This window comes from Cervus elaphus, chromosome 32 (genome assembly GCF_910594005.1).
Source record: "Cervus elaphus chromosome 32, mCerEla1.1, whole genome shotgun sequence".
NCBI classification, from domain to species: Eukaryota; Metazoa; Chordata; class Mammalia; order Artiodactyla; family Cervidae; genus Cervus; species Cervus elaphus.
The window spans coordinates 32,779,762-32,806,917 of record NC_057846.1 but is presented as its reverse complement, the minus strand read 5'-3'; the positions used below and the strand labels follow the sequence as shown (position 1 = coordinate 32,806,917).

At 41.9% G+C, this 27,156-nt stretch overlaps 1 long non-coding RNA gene across 1 annotated transcript in view; it reads left to right on the top strand.

Annotated features, from left to right (window-relative positions):
• LOC122688078 overlaps positions 1 to 27,156 on the top strand; it is an 85,181-nt gene that overhangs the window by 21,768 nt on the left and 36,257 nt on the right. The window contains exon 2 of the long non-coding RNA XR_006339320.1: positions 14,126 to 14,321. This is a non-coding gene — a long non-coding RNA (uncharacterized LOC122688078). The remainder of the gene's footprint in view (positions 1 to 14,125; positions 14,322 to 27,156) is intronic.

Genomic DNA, 27,156 nt, shown 5'->3' with positions numbered 1-27,156 from the left:
AAAATACAAGCATATTTTTGTGCTGATAAGGAGAATCTAGTGTAGAGGGAGAAATTCATATTTCAGTAGATAGAGGGAAGAATTCCTGGGGCTATATGTCCTTAAGTAGGTAAAAGGACTCAAATCAAGAGGGCAGTAACTGGTAATTCATCCTTAGTACCACAGAAAAAGGCAGAGTATATGGGCACAGATGCAATAAATGGCTATATTTCACGGTGGGAGATTGAGAAAGATTCTTGATTGCTTCTTCTTTCTTTTTGTTTTTCTTTAACAAAAAGGGTTTATTTCACGTAAAGAGAAGCAGGTGGGAGCAGGTGGGGTTAATTTCTTCTTCTTTCTTAGTAAAATAGAAAACAGAAGAGAAAGATGGGTCTTTGTTTCTCCCTGTATCTCATTGGCCCCAGTTGGATCACATACCCACTTCTAAATAAATCCCTGTTGCCAGGAGAACTCCGCACACTGATTGACTTGAGTTTGTGCTCCTGAATCAACCAGCTGTAAGGAAGTTGGGCTTGAACTAATCATGACCCCCTCCAAGGATCAGTTCACAAAATGGCATGGTTCATATTGAATGGGAGGCCATGGAATGGATTCTACAGTCCCAAAAATGTCCTCCTCACTTTTCACAATCACAATTCACAGCACAGGCTGACCTCAGAGCCTTAAGCAGAGTGTCTTAGTTTCCTACAGCTGCTGTAATAAGTTTCCACAAAGTAAATTTATTCTCTCATTTAAAGTTCTGGGGTGAGGTGTTTGCAGTCCATGTCACTGGGCTAAAATCAAGGAGTTGACCGTGCTGGTCTCTGCTGGGGGCTCCCAGGGCATAATGTTTATTTGACTCTTTCAGCTTCTGTAGCTGCCAATATTCTTTGACTTATAATGCCCTCATCACCAAAGCCCATCAGTCCAATTACGGCTTTCACCATCACATCACCTTCTGTCTGCCTATGACGCCTCTTGCTTCACTCTTAAAAAGGACCATTGTGATTACTCAGGCCCACCCAAATAACCCAGGATAATCTCCCCATCTCAAAATCCCTAATTTAATCATATCTACGAAGTCAATGTGGTCATATAAGGTCACTTTCATGGGCTCTGGATTTAGGATGTGGAAATATTTGGGAAGTCATTCAGCCTACTACAATGAGAATGGAGAAGGAAATGGCAACCCACTCCAGTGTTCTTGCCTTGAGAATCCCAGAGATGGGGGAGCCTGGTGGACTGCCGTCTATGGGGTCGCACAGAGTCGGACACGACTGAAGCGACTTAGCAGCAGCAACAGCACAATGAGAATGCCAAAAGCCCCTCATTTGAAGAGGAGAGAGAGGCTGCTCTAAGGGGCAGATCTGGGCTAATTTACAACATGAAAGTAACAGGAGAAGACAAAGCATTATATTCAGTCAAAGAACCGTGATGGGGTTTACACTGTCCTAAATCAGCATGTCAGCTTCCTAGACTCCTGTAATTAGTCCACAGAGATATAGATTTCTTTTCTGTAAGATACCACATTGGCCCATCACATTGAGGATATTATCTTTTTAAATTTTTGGCTGTGCCATGCAGTTTGTGGGGTCTTAGTTCCCTAACCAGGGATTGAACATGGGCCCTCAGTAGCAAAAGTGCAGAGTCCTAACTACTGGACCGGCAGCAAATTCTGGAGGATAGAATTCTGATTGGACCTAGTAAGCAAGAGTTTGTAATGACAGTAGACTTATTAGTAAGACATTTGCATGTCTGAGGATGGGGTCTTCAGCCTCAGTGAAATTTCTAGGGCATGTCGAGACATCCCTCCTAAGGCGAAGAATAAGTTGTTGCATCTGGCCCTCCTACAGTCAAAAAAGAGGCATGAAGCCTAGTGGGTCTCTTTGGGTTTTAGAGGAGACATATCCCCTAGAGAAGGGTTAGGCTACCCACTCCAGTATTCTTGGGCTTCCCTGGTGGCTCAGACAGGAAAGAATCCATCTGCAGTACAGGATACCTGGGTTCCATCCCTTGGTTGGGAAGATCCCCTGGAGAAGGGAACAGCTAGTCGCTCCAGTATTCTGGCCTGGAGAATTCCACGGACAGAGGAGCATGGCAGGTTACAGTCCATGCGGTCGCCAAGGGTCAGACATGACTGAGCAACTTTCATTTATTCCTCAGAGTGTATGACTCCAGCCTGTTTACTGGGTGACCCGCCTCCCCCCGCCCCGCACCAAAGCTGCTGGTTTGGAATTGGGTCCAGAGCAAGAGGAGGCTCTGCGGCAAAGCCAGGATGCAGTGCAAACTGCCCTGCCACTGGGCCACACAAGCCAGCAGATGGAATGGGGCTTGAAGTGGCAGATGAGGACGCTGTTTGGAGCCTTTGGCAGCCCCTCTATGTGAATCACAGGACAAGCCCTTAGGATTTTGGAGCAAATTTTGCCAGCCTTTGGGGGTGATTATTCCCCTTTTGAGAAACTTGCTTGCTACTGGGTCTTAGAGACACTGGAATGCTTACATATGGCTCACCAAGTGACCATGAGACCTGAGCTGTGCTCATGAGCTGAATATTGTCAGATCCATGGAGCCATAAAGTTGGGCATGCACAGCATGCTCCAACATCCAGTGGAGCCAGTGTAGGAGACCGAGGCTTTCCTGGTGGCTCAGTGGTAAAGAATCTGCCTGACAAAACACTCTGACATAAATCACAGCAAGATCCTCTATGACCCACCTCCCAGGGTAATGGAAATAACAGCAAAAATAAATAATGGGACCTAATAAACGTAAAAACTTTTGCACAATGAAGGAAACTATAAGCAAGGTGAAAAGACAGCCTTCAGAATGGGAGAAAATAATAGCAAACGAAGCAACTGATAAAGAATTAATCTTAAAAATATACAAGCAGCTCAATACCAGAAAAATAAACGACCCAATCAAAAATGGACCAAAGAACTAAACAGACATTTCTCCAAAGAAGACGTACTAACAAACACATGAAAAGATGCTCAACATCACTCATATCAGAGAAATGCGAAACAAAACCACAATGAGGTACCATCTCATGCCTGTCAGAATGGCTGCTATCAAAAAGTCTACAAACAATAAATGCTGGAGAGGGTGTGGAGAAAAGGGAACCCTCTTACACTTGGTGGGAATGCAAACTAGTACAGCCACTATGGAGAACAGTGTGGAGATTCCTTAAAAAACTGGAAATAGAAGTGCCATATGACCCAGCAGTCCCACTGCTGGGCATACACACCGAGGAAACCAGATCTGAAAGAGACACGTGCACCCCAGTGTTCATCGCAGCACTGTTTATAATAGCCAGCACATGGAATCAACCCAGATGTCCATCAGCAGATGAATAGATAAAAAAGCTGTGGTGTATATACTCAATGGAATATTACTCAGCTATTAAAAAGAACGCATTTGAGTCAGTTCTAATGAGGTGGATGAAACTGGAGCCCATTATACAGAGTGAAGTAAGTCAGAAGGAAAAACACCAATACAGTATATTAATGCATATATATGGAATTTAGAAAAGATGATAATGACGACCCTATATGCGAGATAGCAAAAGAGACACAGACATGAAAAACAGACTTTTGGACTCTGTGGGAGAAGGCGAGGGTGGGATGATTTGAGAGAATAGTATTGAAACATGTATATTACCATATGTGAAAGAGATGATGAGTCCAAGTTCGATGCATGAAACAGGGCACTCAAAGCCGGTGCACTGGGACAACCCAGAGGGATGGGACGGGGAGGGAGGTGGGAGGGGGGTTCAGGATGGAGGACATATGTACACCCATGGCTGATTCATGTCAATGTTTGGCAAAAACCACCACAATATTGTAAAGTTATTAGCGTCCAATTAAAATAAATAAATAAATTTTTTTAAAAAAGAATCTGCCTGAAATGTAGGAGACACAGGTTTGATCCCTGGGTTGGAAAGATCCCCTGGAGGAGGGCATGACAACTCCGTTGCTCTTGCCTGGAGAATTCTGTGCGCATTGGAGCCTGGGGGGCTCCCGTCCACAGAGTTGGACACGACTTAAGGGACTAAGCAGCAGCATAGAGGCGATCAGGCTTGCGCAGGCCCTGAGGAAACAAGTTAGTTACACCAGGAAATGGCCCAAGGGCCCTTGGCTCCCACTTCCACTCTTAACATTGTTTTCTCCCAGCCTGCATTTATGGCCTCATGGACTAATGAAGAGAGAATGTGTGCCTGAGTCACAGATGGTTCTGCACAGGATTCAGGCACCACAATGCGCAAGAGCTCTGCAGCCCCTTTCTTAGTGGTAAAGGGAAATCCTCCCACTAAGTGAAACTTGGAGGGGTGCACCTGCTTGTTCATTGGGCTTGCAAAGAGAAAGGGCCAGATGTGCAATTACATACCAATCAGGGACTGTGGCCGGTGGTTTAGCTGGATAGGTAGGGACTTAAAAGGAATATGACTGGAAAATTAGTAACAAAGACGTCTTGAGAATTAGTATATAGATAAACCTCTGTGATTGGGTGAAAAAAAAACATGGAGATACTTGTATCCCATGTGAATACTCACTAACTAGTGGGGTTTTAATAATCAAGAGGATGAGATGACATGTCCTGCGGGTTCCAGTCTGCCTTTCCCCAGCCCCCCCTTTTTTAAAAATTAATTAATTAATTAATTTTTTCCCCAGCCCCTCTTGCCATCATCCTATGGACCCATGAACCAAGTGGCCCTGGTGGTAGGGATGGAGGTTTAGCCTGTGTTCAGCAACATAGACTTCCACTCACCAACACTGATCTGGCTACAATCACTGCTGAGTGTCCAGTCTGTCCAAGTGAAAAGTGAAAGTGAAGTTGTTCAGTTGTGTCTGACTCTTTGCTACCCCATGGACTGTAGCCTACCAGATTCCTCCGTCCATGGGATTTTCCAGGCAACAATACTGGAGTGGGTTTCCATTTCCTTCTCCAAAGCAGACTCTAAAACCAAGTCCCCAATATGGCACCAGTCTGGGATGATCAGCCAGGTACATGGTGGCAGGTTGATTACACTGGACTACTTCCATCACAAAATGGGCAGTGTTTTGCTTCTACTGGAATAGATACTCTAGATACAAATTTGCCTTTCCGGCTTGCAATGCTTCTGCCAAAATTGCCATCTGTTGTCTTACAGAATGCCTTGCCCACTGTCATAGTATCAGCATTGTAATAGGCATTGCTTCTGATCAAGGAACTCATTTCACACCAAATAAAGTGTGGCAATAGGACCATGCTCATGGAATTCATGGGTCTCACCATGTTCCCCATCGTCCTAAAGCAGGTGGCTTGTAAAACAATCTTTTGAACAGGGTCAGATATACAGCACAAGTTAGGTGGCAGTACTTGCAGGGTTTGGGCAATATTCTGTGGGAGGATGTGTGTGTTAGTTGCTCAGTCGTGTCCGACTCTTTGTGACCCCATGGACTGTAACCCACCAGGCTCCTCTGTCCATGGAATTTCCCAGGTGAGAATACAGGAGTGGGTACCCATTTTCTTCTCCAGGGGATCTTCCCAACCCAGGGATCAAACCTGAGACTCTTGCACTGCAGGCGGTGTCTTTACTATCTGAGCCACCGGTAAAGCCCCTTGGTGCTGTTTCTCCCATAGTCAGGATTCATGAGTCCAGGAATCAAGGGCTGGAAACTGAGGTGTCACCATTCACTATTATGCCTAGTGACCCACCAGCAAAATGTTTATTTCCTGTCCCTGTGACCTTATGCTCTGCTAGTCTGGGAGTCCTAGTTCCAAAGCAAGGAATACTTCAACCAGGAAACACACTAATGATTTCATTGAACTGTAAGTTAATGCTAGTACCTGAGTACTTTGGGCTCCCTTTGCCCCTGAATTAATAGGCAAAGAAGGGAGTTACTATAGCAGCTGGGATGATTGATCCTGATTACCAAAGGGAAATTGGGCTTCTACTGTAAGACAGAGACGAGTACTATTCAGTACACCAAATCTGTTAGGAAATTTGGTACAATCATGCCCTGTGGTTAAAGCCAGCAGTGTTCTTTCTCTAGTGGTAGAATTTGATCTCTTCTTTCAAATTGTTCTGCTGAAATATGCACAAAGTATTTAAGATCAGAATTACTGTTGCTACAATGGGGCTTCCTGTCCTTTCAAAAAATCAGAGTTCCATGGGAACCTTAAAGAGAAATGTTTACACTCCTTTCTTTTGTCCTTTATTTGACTGTTCTGTATCTACCTCCATGTATCCTTTCATGCTTAGGGTCAAAGATCTCAAGAAGATCTGGTCTTCTTGTTTGGGTTCTGCAGTTGATAATCAGTCTATGACAGATCATGAGAAACGCAGGGCTGGAGGAAGCACAAGCTGGAATCAAATTGCTGGGAGAAATATCAATAACCTCAGATATGCAGACGACACCACCCTTATGGGTGAAAGTGAAGAAGAACTAAAGAGCCTCTTGATGAAAGTGAAAGAGGAGAGTGAAAAAGTTGACTTAAAGCTCAACATTCAGAAAACTAAGATCATGTCATCTGGTCCCATCACTTCATGGCAAACAGATGGGGAAAACGGTGGAAACAGTGGCTGACTTTATTTTTCTGGGCTCCAAAATCACTGCAGATGGTGATTGCAGCCATGAAATTAAAAGACATTTACTCCTTGGAAGGAAAGTTATGACCAACCTAGACAGCAGAGACACTACTTTGCCAACAAAGGTCTGTCTAGTCAAGGCTATGGTTTTTCCCGTGGTCCTGTATGGATGTGAGAGTTGGACTATAAAGAAGGCTGAGCGCCAAAGAATTGATGCTTTTGAACTGTGGTATTAGAGAAGACTCTTGAGAGTCTCTTGGACTGCAAGGAGATCCAACCAGTCCATCCTAAAAGAGATCAGTCCTGGGTGCTCTTTGGAAGGGCTGATGTTGAAGTTGAAACTCCAATACTCTGGCCACCTGATGCAAAGAGCTGACTCATTGGAAAAGACCCTGATGCAGGGAAAGACTGGGGGCAGGAGGAGAAGGGGATGACAGAGGATGAGATGGTTGGATGGCATCACCGACTCGACGGACATGGGTTTGGGTGGACTCCGGGAGTTTGTGATGGACAGGGAGGACTGGCGTGCTGCAGTCCATGGAGTTGCAAAGAGTCGGACAGGACTGAGTGATTGAACTGACTGACTGTGGCCGATCTCCTACAATGTGCCCGGATTCTAAAGAATCCAGCATAAGCAGGACTGCCGTTCAGCTGAAAGCAGCAGTCGGGCTACACTGTTAGTGGGAACGTAAATTGGTGCAGCCACTATGGGAGAAGAGTATGGAGGTTCCTTAAAAAACTAAGAATAGGGCTACCATACGATCCAGCAATCCCACTCCTGGGCATATATCCAAAGAAAACATGGTTCTAAAGGATACGTGTACCCTAATGTTCATTGTCGTGCTTTTTACAACAGCCAGGACAGAGAAGCACCTAGTTGTCCACTGACAGAGGATTGCATAAAGAAGATGTTGTAAGATGTTTTATATGTATACAATAGAATATTACTCAGCCATTAAAAAGAATGAAATAAGGCCATTTGCAGCAACATGGATGGACCTAGAGAGGGTCATACTGAGTGAAGTAAGTCAGAGAGAAATATCCTATGACATCCCTTATATGTGGAATCTAAATAGAAATGATACAAATGAACTTACTTAAAAAACAGAAACAGACTCACAGACTCAGAGAACAAACTTGTGGTTACCAGAGGGAAATGGTGGAAGAGAGAGATAGACTGGGAGTCTGGAATTGACATGTACACACTGCTGTATTTAAAATAGAAAACCAACGAGGATGTACTGCATGGGGCACTCTGCTCAATATTCTATAATAACCTGAATAGGAAAATAATTAGAAAAATAATAGATACATGTACACCTAAATTACTTTCCCACATACCTAAAACTAACACAACACACATTGTTAATCATCTGTACTCCAACATAAAATAATTAAAAAAAAAAAAAAAGCAGTAGTAGGGCTGCAATGGTTGTTGACTGACATCTGTCAGGTTGACATGACAGGTTGGTGGCTGGACCATATAGATTATTACATGCTTTGACTATCACTAAAAATCTTTAAAAAAAAAAACACGACAATGTTGTAAAGCTATTATCCCCCAATTTAAAAATTTAAAAACAAAAATTTAAAAACAAAAAGATAAGACTTTACTAATGAACTCCTCACATGCAGAGGGTTGCAAATGCGTACAACTCTACTATGTTTAAAGCTTCATGGACTTACACCTTCAGTAATAGTAGTTCTGTTACTTTGTACAACACCGAAATTCTCACAGATCTCCAGCAAACACCAATCAGCCGGTTAGGTGTGGTGTGTATTCATGAAGCACCATCATTGATTACCAAGATCTTGTTTTAAATGGTGAGTGGTATTAATGGCATTAAGATCATGGAAGGAGCTGCCCTCAGGGCTCCCAGGCCTCCCGTGCTTCTAGAGGCAGATCGAATGCAGCATCGTTGTTTCCACTCTGTGAGCAAAGTGCCCAGATTCACACCACCATCTCCCCTGATGAGCTCCTTGCCAACCCAAGGGCACCCGAGAAGAAGTTCTTATGAACACCAGTGATCCGTATCTTTAGGGAGTGTCATCTCAACCCCTAACTTGGACAGAACATTTGAACAGTAACTGGCAGTTACAGCACTGCCATTTTTAATTTACATCCCAAGAGCAGATTAATACCATTATCACCCCTGCATATGGGTCCTCATATGCAGTGGGCTGCAAGTATGTATGACTCTACTGTGTTGAAAGCTTCATGGAATCACACCTTCATTAAATAGTAGTTCTGTTATTTTGTACGACACTGAAAATCTCACAGATTTCAGTGTTTTTATTGGATCCCTTTTCTAGTTTTTTAGGGAAAAAAAAAAAGCAGAGAAAGAAAACGGATAAAATGTGACTAATATGGATAATTACCTTTATAATTCTTTCCTATACAGTACTCTCAAGTTCTTTTCATCATTTTTCTTTCAAACCCTCAGAGAAACAAATCTCTCTGGCAATTTGAACTTATTGAAAATCTTTAGACTTCAGCCAACCCTTTCTATGAAGCGAGAGCATCGTTACGGCTTTTCTAAAGCAAAATAAGAGGTGCTCAACTTGAATTATACGAAGTTTCTATTGATTGGGCTGACTTAATATCTTAAGCCTTGATTAAGATTGGAAATACATAATCATCACTATTCAGACTTGAAGAAGTAGAGGATACCCAAAGAGGTCTGCTAATAAGAGTGGTTATTATTAGTGGAGGAGGAGGTGCTCCAAAGTGACAGAGACAATGGGATTAAAATAGAGAATCAAGTGACTCTTGGTCCCTATTGAGAATACTCAGGGTGCTTATGGGGTGTTGTGAAATCAAAGCAGATGTAAGTTGGGACTGCCCCAGCAGTCTAATGGTTAAGAATTTGACTTACAGTGCAGGGGTTGCAGGTTCATCCCCATATAGGATCTGGGAGCTAAGATCCCTTATGCCTCGCAGACAAAAAAAAAAAAAAAACCCAAAATATAGAGCAGAAGCACCATTGTAACAAATGCAATGAAGGCTTTTTAAAAATGGTTCATATTTTTAAAATCTTTTCTTAAAAAAAACCCCAAATTGTAAAGCAGTTATCCTCCAATTAAAAAATTAAAAAACAAAGCAGATGTGAGTAAGCAGTATGAGAGTTTACTAAATGCACTTCTTTCACGGGTCTGCTGTTGCTGCTGTTCTGTTGCTTTAGTCATGCCTGACTCTTTGCGACCCCGTGGACTGCAGCCCACCAGGCTCCTCTGTCAATGGGATTCTGCAGGCACGAATACTGTAGTGGGTTGCTATTCCCTTCTCTGGGGGATCTTCCCGACCCAGGGATTGAGCCCGAAGCTCCTGCATCTCCTGCATTGCAGGCGGATTCTTTACCAGTGAGTCACTGGGGAAGCCCCTTTCACAGGTCTGCTGCTGCTGCTGCTAAGTCGCTTCAGTCGTGTCCGACTCTGTGCGACCCCATAGATGGCAGCCCACCAGACTCCCCCGTCCCTGGGATTCTCCAGGCAAGAACACTGGAGTGGGTTGCCATTTCCTTCTCCAATGCATGAAAGTGAAAAGTGGAAGTGAAGTTGCTCAGTCGTGTCTGACTCAGCGACCCCATGGACTGCAGCCCACCAGACTCCCCCGTCCCTGGGATTCTCCAGGCAAGAGTACTGGAGTGGGGTGCCATTGCCTTCTCCTTCACAGATCTACTGCCATCATATAACAGGAATGCTAATATCATCCATTAATCAAGTACAGGCTACAATGCTTCTCAAAGTATCACGAAGAAATGAAGCCCCCAGGGAACCCCTGGAGAACCTACCACCCTCTGTTTGTCTGATTTGAAAGTCTCTGTTCTTCCTGTTTTATTTCCTATTTTACTTTTCTTGAATGCCTGGCTTCTCTATTGCCAGGGATATTTAGATATTATTGAATCGGCTGCCGAAACTCTTTCCCTCTATGATTTATTGCAGACAAGTACCATGGGAAGAACGTGTGTAAGAAGATAGTTGAAAAAAAACCTTGCTGAGAATCACATCTCATTATTATTTCCCTTTTGTAACACAAGAGTCTGGGCCTTACTGATCTGCAACAATAAAATATGGTCACATATTTATACCCAAATTTGTACCCTTTCACTTGCCAGGTGATTAAGAAGTCCAACTCTTCCTAGGTTTCTCCTCTCCAAATACGCTCTAGATCTCCCAGGGTTGCTTATGACTGTTAATGAATCAGTTCTTCCTGCCTACTGCTGCCTACTGAGAGGGTGAGAACTCAAATGTTAAGATTAGACTTCACTGTCCTTTGAGGTTGAGAAGGCCTAGTCTGTTTGTCTTGGATGTCTCCAGCTGTGGCTTTGCACCATATTTAAGTGGAATTGGTTTTTGTCCTTTCATTCTGGCTTCACACAGTAAGATCAAAGTTCATGCATGTTGCGTGAACATGCATGAATCAGAATTTAATCCCTTTTTAAAGTTAAGTAATATTCTATTTTAAGTATAAACTACATTTATTTATTCATTCATCTGTCAATGGACATTTAGGTCACTCCCACCTTTTGGCTACTGTGGATAATGCTGCTATGCAGATCGATATACAAGTATCTGTTTGAGTTCCTGCTTTCAATTTCTTTGGATATATAACTAGAAGTAGAATTGCTAGATCATTTGATAATTCTGTTTAGCTTTTCCATATCATTTTCCAGAGTGGCCCCACCTTATATTCCCAGCAGCAGTGCTCAAGGGTTGCTGTTTATTCACATCCTCACCAAATTTTACTATTTTCTAGTTTTTTTTTTAATATTTTACATTTTCATTCTAATGGGTTGGAACTGGTATTTCACTGTGACTTTGATTTGCATTTTCCTGATGATTAATGTTCCATAGGTCCCAAGCCTCCTGGGGGTAGTGCTCTCCATTGGAATGCCTGCTGAACTCACTGGGCACATGTTAATTCTAGCGATCTTCATAGACGTTTTCCCACTGGGAGACCCTACTTACAACTGGACCAGTTCTTCTGGTTGTTATGATCGCAGGACATACTTCAGCAAAAACCACCAGGGGACTTTGAGGAAGATGCTTTTAACTCAAGTCCTGGAGGATATATCGCACAACCAAGGGCCACAGTGAGGTCATGGGTGAAAAGAGAGTTTAGAGCTTGGGCTCTGCCTTTATTAGGGTCTGAGAGTGAGGTGTCTCTAGAGTTTCTTGGATTCACTATTTGTTGGCTAATTGAAAGCATAAGAGCAGGAATCATAGCACAAAAAAGGGAGAAGTGGGGTCATTCAAAGGGATAACTCAATCAATTATCTTGATTTCCTTGGGCTTTCCAAAAGGGGACCACCATGGGTGGGGACAGTCTGGTCCCTTATCTGGTTGGTTTTTTAATATTAATAACTGTGTCATAGAGCTGGCAACGTGTTTACTCAGAATGGATATCTTTTGAAATGAATGCCTCAGGAATTGAAAGTCAAGCACTTACACTACAGCTAGTGATATTGAGTATCTTTTCATGTGCCTATTGACCATTTGCACACATGTACTGTTTACCTCTATCTATCTATCCATCTATCAGAAATGCCTATTTTAGTCCTTTCCCCATTTTTCAATTGGTTTGTCTTTGTTGTTAAATAATTTATATTCTTTTTTTTTTAATATTCTTAACAAGTTCCCAGGTGATGATGATCTGAGAATAATACTTTGAAAATCACTGTTTTAGATTACATATGTTAAGTGATGGAATCCCAGTCTTATTCGTGGTATAAAAGATGGGAAAAATTTGCTTGGTGAATGGTTTACTTCTTAGATTTTAATCACTTCTTAGGCTTTTGATATTCATCATCTATGGTTTTCCTGGGATTTTGATATATTACCTTGTTCCCCATGAAGCAACAGTAGAAGTCAATGCAGACCTGAAATTGAAAAATCCCTGTTCTAAGTCACCCAACACCTTCAACCCCCACCCTCCAGAGATCACATCTGGATGTGTTATAATGTCCTGTGAATACACATCTTACTAAATCTGGACCTGGAAGGATGTTACTACTGACTTGAAGATTTCAGAAACTCTTGTTCATACATCATAACAAAGCCTCAAAACTTCTAATCAGTAGAGTCATTTTATACATGTGATTTTTTTCTTTTTTAAAAAAGAATAATTATCTAAAAGAACTCTTGCTATTAGACTGAATTAGAGGAATTATCATTGGCCATGTGAATATGTAATTACCATGATTTATTTGTCAAGAACTGAACATAAGTAAATTTCCTACACTTTTATTGAATTTGAGAAGTTAATTAGTGTGACTATTAAGCAAAACCCAGAGATCATTATACATGAAAGATTTCCTTATAATTCTAATAAATTGATTTCAAAACCTATTAGGCTTGAAATTTCATTCACTTGTCCCTAAACATTTTTCCCTTTGGTTAATGGATCTCTATGCTTATCCTCACTAAAAATATTCTGGATCTATTTAAAAGATTTACAATAGTTCTTGATGGACATACATAATTAAATTTGTTTTCTGTGAAAATCAGTGAAAATGCCCTTTGGAATTAATGGAAAAGTATAATTTGTCTTATTATCATTACTTTGTATTTTTTAGTACTTTTTATTCCCCAAATACTATATAATCACTAGTTCCTCTTGAGCTGTTTTTATATTACCCGCTATAATGTTCTTTTAATACAATATGTGATTTACTCTCGTTACGCATTTCAGTGCAGTTCAGTGGGGAAAAGGAATAGGATGGGTTCTTGTACTACCCTGGGTTGGGGGTTCTCAAGATCACCACCAGGTTTGATGATTCACTAGGAGGACTCACAGAAGTCCATGTCTGGTCATGATCACAATTATGATTTATTACAGAAAAAGATGCAGCGCACAATCAGCAAAGGGAAAAGAAATATGCAATAAAAGTCTGGGGGACCAGATGCAATCTTCCAAGTGTCCTCTGCCAGTGGACTTGCATAGGATGTGCTTACTTCGTCATTGTGATGACACTTGCAAAATGCTGTCCACCAGGGAGCTCATTAGAGACTCCATGCCCGAGGTTTTACTGGGAGCTGCTCACAGAGGCAGTCTCTGTGTGGATGGCACTGTATGTCTCAACTCCCAGAAGGAAAGCAGGTGTTCAGATGTCTTGGTTATCTTCCTGGGTGTCTAACTCACCCTGCAGATTTTGGATATGCCAAACTTTCCATAATCATGTGAACAAACTCCTTAAGATCTCTGTCTATCTTTCTATCTACCTATCTACCTATCTATCTATCTATCTGTCTGTCTGTCATCTATCTATCTGGAAACAGGGGAAAAGGATAGGAAATGCTGTAATTTGTTTATGGTTTTATATATAACAAGAATTCTTCCAGCCCTGTGGACATCAGAAATCCCCCTTCCATTCATGAACAGGGTATTTATGCGCAAAGATCCATCAAAGAGACCAGAAAACCTTTCCAGTCTACCTGAAACTTCAGACTGTATTACCCAACTGAAGAAGTTAGTGTCAAAAAACATCAATCCGCCTTTGTAGTCCTCAGATCTTTTCTTCTTGCAGTTTCTGTCCTGTGATTTTTCAACAGATAACATGACTTTCTCTTTTAACTTCCTAGGAAATGCCACGCTTGAATGTACCTTGAGATGTGAAGCATGACAAGAACTAGCACCCAAGAACTCATCAGGATAAAAACAGTCTGACAGCAGCTGCCCTGGGGGCCAGCCCCTCTCCTGCTAGCCATCAACATGAAGATGCTCCTGGGCTGAAGAGGTGGCAGCTTTCCAGGCATAACCAGTGTTCTTGTTTACTGGGTAGGTCCAGATCAAGGGCAGACCTGGATGGGCAGGGTGAAAACACACACATTCTACTTCTTTGCCATCTCAGGCTTTCATTTCTTTCCTTGTTACTTTGACAGCATCTTACCTAGTCTCTCTGTGTCTTCTCTCCCCTCTCCATTTTCAATTTATTTTGGATCTTGGTATAAGATTTTTTTCTGTAAACATGAATCTGGTAAATATTGACTCCCCGAGTTCCATCTCACCCTCTGGGGTTCACTGAATACATTCTCAAATCCCTGAGATTACATTGAGAGACCACCACAGTGTTGCCAGAGTTTATCCTCCCAGCCCCATTTCTTGCCCCTTGCCTATCAAGGGTAAGTCAGCCATTCTCCCTTGACCCTTAAATCTAAGAATTCACCAGATTTTAAAGTCCAGTGGTTTTGTAAGACCCACTATCAGTGAGATGCATTTTTCAAGGAGAATTGGTATTAAATTATATAAACAGATAAATGCAGAAACCTTTATGTTTGTGCAATAATAATCAACATGTAGCTTGATTAATTTTCATAACATACCTTCATTCAAATCAAGGACATACCGTCACCAGCTCCCCTATTAGTCTGTTCAGATCCTCTTCCGCTCATTCCCTGCCCCCTGCCTTCTATCACCTGTGATTCGTTTTTCCAGTCTTCAACTCTATATAATAAACTTCACATAAAGTTTATTTATGTAGAGTATGTTCCCTTTTGTATTGGTTTGGCCAAAAAGTCTGTTTGGACTTTTTAGTAACATCTTATGGAAAAATCCATATGAACATTTTGGCTAACTCAATATCTAGCTTCTTTTGTTCAATATATGTTTATGAGGTTTGTCTGTGTTAGTGTGTGTAACAATATTTGGTTTATTCTCATTGCTGTGTTGTGTTCCAGTTTATCCATTTTATTTTGATGGACATGAAGTTGTTTTATTTTGGGGGCTATTAGGAATGGCACTACTCTCAATATTCTTGTATATCTGTTTGGCAACTGCTGGTATATATTATAGTTGGATGTATACCTAGGAGTAAGCGCACTAGGCCATAAGATATGTATAGGGCTTTCCTGGTGGCTCAGTGGTAAAGAATCTGCCTGCAAAGCAGGAAGCCCAAGTTCGACCCCTGGGTTGGGAAGGTCCCCTGGAAGAAGTAAATGGCAACCCACTCCAGCATTTAGGGCTTTCCTGATAACTCAGTTGGTAAAGAATCCGCCAGCAATGCAGGAGACCCTGGTTCGATTCCTGGGTCGGGAAGATCCTCTTGAGAAGGGATAGGCTACCCACTCCAGTATTCTTGGGCATCCCTTGTAGCTCAGCTGATTAAGAATCTACCTGTATGTAATGCAAGAGGCCTGAGTTTGACCCCTGGGTTGGGAAGATCCCCTGGAGAAGGGAAAGGCTACCCACTCCAGTATTCTAGCCTGGAGAATTCCATCGACTGTATAGGGTCACAGAGAGTTGGACACGATTGAGCAGCTTTTACTTTCAGGGTATGTATATCCTGATATACATATAGATAGCACCAAGCAGTTTACTCAAGTTGCTGTGCTAATTTATATTCCCAGCCCACAGTGGATAAGCGTTCATCAGCATCTTCACCAACACTTGGTAACTTCGCCCTTTTTCATGTTACCCATTGCGGTGGATGAGCAGTGCTATCTCACTGTGGTTTTATGTTCCCTGCTGACTACTGACATTGAAAAACTTTTTATATGTTTATTGGCCATTTTGATTTTTGTCTTTCGTGACGTGTATATTCAAGTCCTTTGCTCATTTTTTCCTATTGATTTTAGGAATTATTTATATATTCGGAGTTATATATCCTCGACATCCTAAATATACATGTGTGTATTTATCCCATTCTGTGTCTTGCCTTTCCTCTTTCAGTGTTATTTTTTGATGGATATTTATCTCATTCTGAATCTTGCCTTTTCACTTTCAGCGTTGCTTTTTGATGGACACAATTCTTAATTTTACTGAAGTCCAGTATGTTCTTTTTTTTTTTTTTTAATCTTTATGGTCAGTGTTTTTTGTGTACAGTTGAGAAATCTGCTTCCTCAGTTTATGAAGATTTTCTCTCATCTAGAAGCATTACTGTTTTGCCTTTCATATTTAAATCTGAAATAGTCTAGACTTCATTTTTTTAATATGATGTGAGGCAGAAATCATAGTATGGTTTTTCCATATGGATATCCAACTGACTTAGTTTATTGAAAAATCATAATTTCCCATGTTGTACTGCAGTGTCACCTTTGTCATAAATCAAGTATCTATATTTATCTATTTCTGGATTCTCTGTTCACTTCTTTCTGACTTAATTCCCCCTGTGTAATCGGCTTTAGGTTCATCCACCTCATTAGAACTGAGTCAAATGTGTTCCTTTTTATGAGTGAGTAGTAGTCCATTGTGTATATGTACCACAGCTCCTTTATCCATTCATCTGTGGATGGACATCTAGGTTGCTTTCATGTACTAGCTATCGTGAATAGTGCTGCAATCAATGAACATTGGGGTACATGTGTCTTTTTCTATTATGGTTTCCTCAGGATATATGCCCAGTAGTGGGATTGCTGGGTCATATGGTAGTTTTATCCCTAGTTTTTTAAGGAATCTCCGTACTGTCTTCCATAGTGGCTGTGGAATCAATTGCACATTCCCACCAACAATGCAAGAGGATTTCCTTTTCTCCACACCCTCTCCAGCATTTATTGTTGGAGCATCTCCAGCACTGATACCTCACTGTAGTTTTGATTTGCATTTCTCTAATAATGAGTGATTTTGAGCATCTTTTCTTGTGTTTATTTGCTATTTCTATCCACTTCCAGCAGTCCAATTATTTATCCATCCTTGTGCCAATGGCATGCTGTTATAACTATTCCAGCTTTGTATTAAGTCTTGGCATTTAGGAGGGAAATCCTACAACTTTCTTCTTCAAGGTTGTCTTGGCTATTCCTTTATTCTTCTAAACTTTAGAGTATATTTTCACAGAAATAAACCTTCTGGGATTTTGACTGGTATTTCCTTGAATCTATATATCTATTTGTGTGAGAAATTCTTTTTTCTTTTTGGCCACACCACGAAGCTTGTGGGTCTTAGTTCCTGGACCAGGAATCGAACTCCTATCCTCAGCAGTGAAAGCAAGGAGTCCAAACCAGTGACCTGCCAGGGAATTCCCTAGAATTTCTATTTTTATAATAGCAAGTTTTCTAATAGGTGAATATGGTTTATCTATTTATTTAGGACCACTTTAATTTTTGTGAAAGTACTTTATGGTTTTCTATAGAGGTCTTGGGGTCTTGGCTAGCATGTTGTTTAGGATTTTAGCACTAATGCTCATGAGAAATATCGTCTTGTAGTTTTCCTTTCTTGTAATGTCATTGTTAGGTTATGCTGACCTCACAAAACGAGTTAAAGACGGCTTTTGCTCTTAAATTCTATGGACGGTTTTTTAAGACTGGTGTTACTCCTGAATTTACTAACAAGACCATAGAGCCCTAGTGTTTTCCTTGTGAGAGAGTTTTAAACTGCAGATTCAATTTGCTTAATAGATACATTTAAAAAATTTTTAATTTATCTCTCTGTCAATTTATTAAATTGTGTTTTTCTTTGAATGTATATATTTTATCTAAATTGTCAATTTGTTGGCATAATGTTATCTATAATATCTTATCAGATTTTAGCATCTGTTTAATCTACAGTAATGTCCCTATTCCATTTCCAATATTCACAGTTTGTATCTTATCTCTCTTTTTCTTATCAGTTGTACTCAGTATCTGTCACATTTAAATGTGAACCAACTTTTGACATTGTTGATTTTTTTGTTTTGTATTTTCTATTCATTCATTTCCCCTTTTTGTTATTTCTTTTCTTCAACATTATTTGAATTTGATTTACTGTGCTTTAAAAAATTGCTTGTGATGGATGGATACTAGGAAGAAATACATTAAAATACTTTCTCCATAGTGGTGATAGATTACATTATACCATTCACCTTTCTCCCTATTGTCTTTTATGGAACCAAAAGCATGTGTTTTCAAATGAGGATCCCTAAGAAACTAAGTACAAAAGCCTTATTTTTTTAGATAGTAATTGGGCTTCCCTGGTGACTGAGTTGGTGAAGAATCTGCCTGCATTGTGGGAGATCTGGGTTTGGTCCCTGGGTTGGAAAGATCTCCTGGAGGAGGGCATGGTAACCCACTCTGCATTCTTGCCTGGAGAATTCCCCTGGACAGAGGAGCCTGGCGGGCTACAGTCCATGGGGTCCCAAAGAGTCAGACAGGACTGAGCGACTCACACAGCTTCTATGGTGTAGAACTGTGGCCATAATTATAACACTGTTAATGTAACAACTGGAAATGTTGCCCATTGGTCTGGAGGATGGAGATCATCTCTTGCACACCCAATTTATTGTATAGTAAGAAGTGACTTACCCAGAGAAGAATTGAATACAGACTTCCCTGGTGGTCCAGTGGCTAAGACTCCACACTCTCAATGCAGGGGGCCTGGGTTCTATCCTTGTTCAGGGAACTAGATCTTACCTGCCACAACTAAAGATTCTGCATGCTACAACCAAGACCCAATGCAGCCAAATAAATAAATTATTTATTAAAAAAAATAAGAAGAATTGGATACTGGGCAGTGCTTTGGACAGTATGTCATTTTTCATCTTCTTTTGAGATTAATCTATCACTAGAACTGCATTAGTTCTCTAGACCTGCCATGACAAATTATCACAAACTGGGTGACTGAGAAAAACAGAAATTTATTGTCTCAGAGTTCTGGGGACTAGAAGTCTGCAATCAAGACCTCAGCAGGATTGTGCATCCTCTGAAACCTGTAGGGGTAGGTTCCCTCCCTGTCTCTTTGTAGCCTCTGGTTTGCTAACAGTCCTTAGTGTTCCTTGGCTTGTAGATGCATCACTCTAGTCTTTTGTCTTCACCTGGTCTTCTTCCCTCTTTGCCTGTCTGTCTCCATGTTCAACCTTCTCCTTTGTTGTAAGGACACCGGTCATGTTGGATTAGGCTCCACCATAACAACTTCATTTTAAATGATTATTTCTACAAAGACCTTGTATCCCAATAAGGTCACAATCTGAGGGGCTGGGAGTTAGGACTCCAACATATCTTATTTGAGTGACACAATTCATCTCACAGCAAGAACAATTTCAGTGCTTGTTGAGAACTCTCTGCTGCTGCTGCTAAGTCGCTTCCCCGTGTCCGACTCTGTGTGACCCCATAGACAGCAGCCCACCAGGCTTCCCCGTCCCTGGGATTCTCAAGGCAAGAACACTGGAGTGGGTTGCCATTTCCTTCTCCAATGCATGAAAGTGAAAAGTGAAAGTGAAGTCTCTCAGTCGTGTCCAACTCTTAGCAACTCCGTGGACTGCAGCCCACCAGGCTCCTCCATCCATGGGATTTTCCAGGCAAGAGTACTGGAGTGGGGTGCCATTGCTTTCTCCGTGAGAACTCTCTACAGGTGGACAAATGGAAAGCCAAACAATGGAAGGAAGGAAAAACCTCCCATAGACATGTAGTTAAAGCTCTCTCCTTGAATCTGAAGACATCATTCCAATAGTTGAAGTGCTGCTCTCCAGATTCACTAGCTTTTTTGGGCAATACTGTTTCCAGCCTTTGATCCTGTTAGTTTTAGTCCTTGGAGTGAACATTATTTGCTCCTACATGAATAAAACAATTTGGTCCCCAGACTCAGCTCTATCATGGATTGGAAAGCTGCCTTAGCATTTTGAGGCCATATTGTTTAACTGCTTTCAAACCTATACATGTTAAATTAAATCAGTATTTTCAAGGTGACAGTCACCTTAAAGAGAAAAGGAAGTTTTTGGAAAATGATGGGAAGCTAGTGCGTGCACTTCTAGACTACATCGAAGCTTTTCTCTGGCACCTCTTACCTTTCAAAAATTTAGTACCTACTCTGCTCCTGTGATTCGCTGCAGTTGTCTGCAATGTTTTTTTTTTTTCTAAATTGCAGTTTAGCAGCATCACCCTCTAGGCAGCATCAGTAGATTTTTAAGAACAGAAAGCAGAGGGGCAAATGAACCACTAAGAATAGCTACATCCCTGGGTCAGTTAAATCCAACTTGACATCCTTAGTGCATCTGTAATGCGATAATAATGATGATCTACCTCATAGCAATGTTGTGAGAAATAACAAACTAGTGACTGCAAAGTGCTCTGAAAATAGAAAGAGCCCAATATAAGTTGGTAATTATTAACGGTAATCATTTGCAAGTGACCTAGAAATTACTGTTAAGTTATTGCGGACATCTTGTCATCCATTTCCATTCTTTTCTTGTCAGTTTTGGACTTCCAGCACCAAATTCTGTGTTGAGAGAGATTACAGGTTGTTGCAGTGCAGCCTTCAGGAGCCTTCCAAGCAGAAGCTTAGAAGCAACACTATCTCTGCTTCACCTGTCTCTAAGATTTTCTCTAGGGCTTCCCTGGTGGCTCAATGGTAAAGAATCCACCCGCCAGTGCATGAGACACAGGTTTGATCCCTGATTCGGGAAGATCCCTCTTGCCTCAGAGCAACTAACCGCATGTGCCACAACTCCAGAGCCTGAGCTCTAGAGCCTGGGAGCCGGAATACTGAGCCCGTGTGCTGAAACTGCTGAAGCCCACCCACCCTAGAGCCTGTGCTCGGAAACAAGAGAAGCCCCCACAATGAGAAGTCTGCACACCACAGCTAGAGTAGCCCCCTCTCACCCCAACTAGAGAAAAGCCTATGTAGCAATGGAGACCTAGCATGGCCAAAAATAAATAAATAAATAAAAATTATTTTTAAAAAAAGAGTGAAACTAAAATTTTCTCTTCTCTGTAATTGAAACTGGAGATAAATTCTTGATCTTTATTCATTCACTCATGTATTTATTCATCCACCCAATTGTTACTTATTGAGCATCGCAGGCACAGAACTGGGTTCTGGGGATACAGAGATTAAAAAAAAGTACACATGGTATCTAGTCCCTTGGAGTTTATAGTGTTAGAGATAAAAATAAAATTGTAAAGAATGTACAGAGTGTACTACGCTGGGAATAGTAAAGGACGCTGCTGCTGCTGTGTCGCTTCAGTCGTGTCCGACTCCGTGCGGCCCCGTAGACGGCAGCCCACCAGGCTCCTCCATCCCTGGGGATGCTCAGTTCAGTTCAGTTCAGTTCAGTCGCTCAGTCATGTCCGACTCTTTGCGACCCCATGAATCGCAGCACACCAGGCCTCCCTGTCCATCACCAACTCCCGGAGTTTACTCAAACTCATGCCCATCGAGTTGGTGATGCCATCCAGCCATCTCATCCTCTGTCGTCCCCTTCTCCTCCTGCCCCCAACCCCTCCCAGCATCAGGGTCTTTTCCGATGAGTCAACTCTTTGCATCAGGTGGCCAGAGTATTGGAGTTTCAGCTTCATCATCAGTCCTTCCAATGAACACCCACGACTGATCTCCTTTAGGATGGACTGGTTGGGTCTCCTTGCAGTCCAAGGGACTCTCAAGAGTCTTCTCCAACATCACAGTTCAAAAGCATCAATTCTTCCGTGCTCAGCTTTCTTCACAGTCCAACTCTCACATCCATACATTACCACTGGAAAAACCATAGCCTTGAGCAGATGGACCTTTGTTGGCAAGTAATGTCTCTGCTTTTTAATATGCTATCTAGGTTGGTCATAACTTTCCTTCCGAGGAGTAAGCGTCTTTTAATTTCAAGGCTGTAGTCACCATCCGCAGTGATTTTGGAGCCCAAAAAAATAAAGTCTGACACTGTTTCTACTGTCTCCCCATCTATTTCCCATGAGGTGATGGGACCAGATGCCATGATCTTACTAGGGGGCAAATAGCCCCACACTGGGAGCTGAAATATCATATACAGCCATGGGCTGGATTGATAGGGTATTGTTGAGCTGAAACATCATGCCTCTTCATTAAGGGTTACTCTGTTTCCTTCCATCACACTTCCCTAAAAGAATTGTTCTGATGGATGAACTTCCCCAGCACTTATTTCTCCAGGTAACAGTTCATTAACATCCTTTGTCTTTTCTCTCTTCAAAATAAATAAATAAATAAATGAAGAACAGGACAGGGAGATCTTTTCTACCAAGCTGGGGAGGAGCTATCCACAGGAGCAGAATGCATGACTCATAACCAGTCACCAGAAAGACGTACAGTAGCCTGTTAGGTTTCCATTTCTGACCGACCGTGAACATTCTCTGTGAAGAGTAAGGAGCCGCTTGTGCGGGTTCAACTCTACCCCAGACTGACAATGACCCTGGTTGGGGGAGTATCCTGGTCAGGGTTTGGGGTTACTAGTCCTGCTATTCTCAATACCTCCCTACCCTGACGCCCTGGTCTCGCCTCCTTCCTGTGTCTTGGTGTTTGAGGTCATCCTTGATTTTCCAGTTCCTCGGAGGCAGGATGTATTCCTCATTCTCACTACCGAATGGGTTTGCCATTCAGCCCCTCTTTGCTTGCTTGTTTTGTCTTGAAGATTTTTTTTTAATGTGGGCCATTTTTAAAGTCCTTATTCAATTTGTTACAATACTTCTTCTGTTCTATTTTTTGGTTTTTTGACCACGAGGCATGTGGGATCTGAGCTCCCCGACCAGGGATCGAACCTCCACCGCCCCCTGCATTGGAAGGTGAAGTCTTAACCACTGGACTGCCAGGGCAGTCCCCTCAGGCCTTCTCTGTGACTGGAGAGGTTCACTACCCACCTCCCCGGTGGCCGAGGTCCCAGTGTCTTTCCTGATGGTTGCCATCCCGCAGCTTGGAGCTTGGCTGTGTCTCTTTCTGTCCTTTCTGGACACAGCCGTGGACCCAGGGCTTGTTTTGAATGGCTTGCTAGTGGTACTTGAATCTGGCCCACTCACCTTTTGCTTACCTTCCTGCCTTCCACACATATTTATTGAGTCCTTCCTATGATCTCCATAGAGTGCTCAACCTTTTGGACACAGAGGTTCAAAGTAACGTTCAGAGTTCCCTGCACTGCTCTCTCCAGAGTCACCGAATACTGGGAGGACCCAGGCAGCTTCTCAGCCTACTAGGGTGAAAGGCATTTGAAATGAAGGTCAAGTAAGGACAGAGTTTGAAGCCCTCACTTCAAAAAGTGACTGCTCCCTGGGTACCTACCAGAGCAGCAGGTGGCCGGCTCAGGCCAGCTCGGATCTCTCTGTTCTGACTTTGGGTTCGTTCAGCGTCCTCTCCGCTTTGCTCAGCAATCATCTTTCTCCGATGAGCACAGTCTGACCCTGTAAATGGCTATTCTTTCTGCTCAACACAGCCTCTAATTCCTGTAATTGTTCCTGGACTCTGTAATGGGCTCTGATGGTAACCACACACACAAAAAAACAGTTTTTCTGGGCTTCGTTTGGCCCCAGGAGAAGTACTTTACTGTGTGATTTCTTGGATTTGACTTGGGTCAAACAAAGTTTTAGGGGCTCAGCTGAGTATGTGAATCCCAGCACCCATGGATCCTGATCTTCCTGCCTGAACCCCAAGTCTACTCTGCCAGCTGGACCCATTCTCTGACGCCCACCACAGCATGGCTTTAGTGGAGAAGGGAGAATACAGTGTTTGAGAGTTGCTTCAAGTAGTGGGAAGGACATACTTTGGAACCTAGCTTCACCACCTGTAAATATGTGTGATCTTGGGTAATTTAATTGACTTCACATCCATGAATTTCAAATTCTACTCTGTAACAATTACAGTGTACTTGAAGGAGGCAGAATTTATTTCATCAGGCTGTTGTGGATATTAAATAAGACAGTAAATGTACAGTGCCCTTATGGCAGAAAGTGAAGAAGAACTAAAGAGCCTCTTGATGAAAGTGAAAGAGGAGAGTGAAAAAGTTGGCTTAAAGCTCAACATTCAGAAAACTAAGATCATGGCATCTGGTCCCATCACATCATGGGAAATAGATGGGGAAACAATGGAAACAGTGAGAGACTATTCTTTTGGGCTCTAAAATCACAGCAGATGGTGACTGCAGCCATGAAATTAAAAGACGCTTACTCCTTGGAAGGAAAGTTATGACCAACCTTTAGACAGCATATTAAAAAGTGGAGACATTACTTTGCCAACAAAGGTCTGTCTAGTCAAGGCTATGGTGTTTTTCCAGCAGTCATGTATGGATGTGAGTTGGACTATAAAGAAAGCTGATCACTGAATAATTGATGCTTTTGAACTGTGGTGTTGAAGAGGACTCTTGAGAGTCCCTTGGACTGCAAGGAGATCCAACCAATCCATCCTAAAAGAAATCAGTCCTGAATATTCATTGGAAGGATTAATGTTGAAGCTGAAACTCCAGTACTTGGCCACCTGATGCAAAGAGCTGACTCATTGGAAAAGACTCTGATGTTGGGAAAGATTGAAGGCGGGAGGAGAAGGGGGCGACAGAGGATGAGATGGTTGGATGGCATCACCGACTCAATGGACATGAGTTTGAGTAATGAGTGATGGACAGGGAGGCCTGGTGTGCTGCAGTCCATGTGGTCGCAGAGTTGGACACGACTGAGCGACTGAACTGAACTGACTGAAGTGTACAGTATCAGCACATGAGTTGGCGTAGAGTAACTGCTTAAAAATGTTGGTTCCTGGGACTTCCCTGGTAGTCTGGTGGTTAAGAATCCGCCTGCCAATACAGGGGACATGGGTTTGATCCCTGGTCCGGGAAGATTCCACATGCTACAGGGCAACTAAACCCATGTGCCACAATTACTGAGAACAGGCTATAGAGCCCATGCTCCAAAACAAGAGAAGGACATGGACTGCAACTAGAGAAAGCCTGTGCACAGCAACTAAGACCCAGTGAAGCCAAAAATAAATCTCTTTTTAAAATGTTGGTTGCTTCGTAACTTTTAGAGCTGCCACTTCAAATCTGTGGCATCATCTGGATCTCTCAAATCTCCATAAGTTTCATTTTTTTGTTTACTTCAGATTATACTAAATTATTGGGTTTCTCTGGTGGCTTCAATGGTAAAGAATCCGCCTGCAATGTGAGAGACTGTGGTTTGATCCCTGGGTTGGGAAGATCCCCTGGAGGAGGGCATGGCAACCCACTCCAGTGTTCTTGCCTGGAGAAGCTCATGGACAGTGGAGCCTGGCGGGCTACAGTCTATAGGGTCACAAAGAGCTGGACATGACTGAGTGATTAAACACAGCACAGCACACCTTATTATCTTTGTTGAATACATTTCTGAAGTAGACACAAGCAAAAAGACACAATGGATTCAAATCCACCAATATTAGCAAACTCTAGGGAAGATTGTGGTTTTATTAATATTTTCTTCAATTAATTTTGTTTAATTCAGATCACTCGTAATAACATAACCTAATTATACTTTGTAAGTATCTGTTAATTATTCAGATAAATATGTATAATAAGTATATAATCTCTGTGTCCTGTCTTGTATAACTTAGGAATCAACCTCTAGGTCTAGCTTGGTTAGATGTCGCCCCTCATTGCCTATTTTCTAAACTCCAGGATTGGGAGAGAATAATAATTTTTAAAAAGTGATTGTTAAAGGAGGCTTGTAAGGCTATGGTTTAGTACAATTATGATGTTAGATTCTAGGGCTGCTAACCTGGCAGTCCTGTGACCCCCAAGGATAAATTAATTTAAAGTGAATGAAGAAGAAGTACAGTTATTTCCTTTTGTGGGGCCAAGGAGTGCTTGTTAAGAACAAAGTGTGTGATCGAATGCTAAAGATGGTTCTGCAGGCTGAGCATTTCTGTGTGCATTAGGTACACAAATTGCTCTTGGTGGATATAACTCTGTTTCTTGTGAAATGTGCTCCTTGGGGAAGTATAAAAGAAAAGTATTCTTAGGTCTGTTGTTCAGAGAAAATTGGCACTGCTTTCATGTAATGAGAAATAAGGTAGGAGATGAGGAAGGCTGAATTACAAGTGTTTATCTCCATTTTACAATTCTGTGTTAGGGATAGCATAGAGCAAGTACATTTGAGTGTTATTAATATTATACAACGTGGTTGCTGTTAATTGGGGCTTCCCAGGTGGCGCTAGTGGTAAAGAACTCACCTGCTAATGAAGGAGACTTAAGAGACACAGGTTTGATTCCTGGGTCAGAAAGATCTCCTGGAGGAAGGCTTGCCAACCCAGTCTAGTATTCTTACCTGGAGAATCCCATGGACAGAGGAGCCTGGCAGGCTACAATCCATAAGGTTGCAAAGAGTCGGACACAACTGAAGTCACTTAGCATGCATGCACGCTATTAATTGAGTACAATGCAATGGTTATTTTTGGAATGTAAATCTTCAGATGACATAGCAAGTATCCCCAAAGAAAGTGTTCCTCAAGTGTTCTAGACAGAACGGGACTCTGCCTCTTTCAAGTGCCCTGAGGTTAAGTAGGACGATGTTTCTTGGAAATGTGAGTGGTAATGAAATATTGTAATAAAGCTATTATTATACTCTGGATTTGTAAAATTAAAAAACAGCTTTAGATGCTCTCATGTGTTTTTTTTCCTTAAAAAAAGACTTGGGAATATTTTCCATTTATGCCTCTCTATGTTAGAATAAAAATTATATGATTCTATATTATGAGACTATTCACTCTAAGGTACTGCCCTACAGAGAAGAACAGCCCTTTTGAACATTTATTCATGGGCCTGGAATATGTAATTCATAGGTTTTAATAAATTCTTGGCCATTGCCTTGCTCCAGGTGCATGTGGGCAAGTACTTTCAACCTCATTGGACTTAAGTCTCTCCAAGAAATGAGGATTAATATAGAAAAAGTCATCCAAATGCTTGGCTAGAGCTATTCCCTGTGCACTGTGGCATTCAGTGCCCCAAGAATCCCGCATGGGCCTT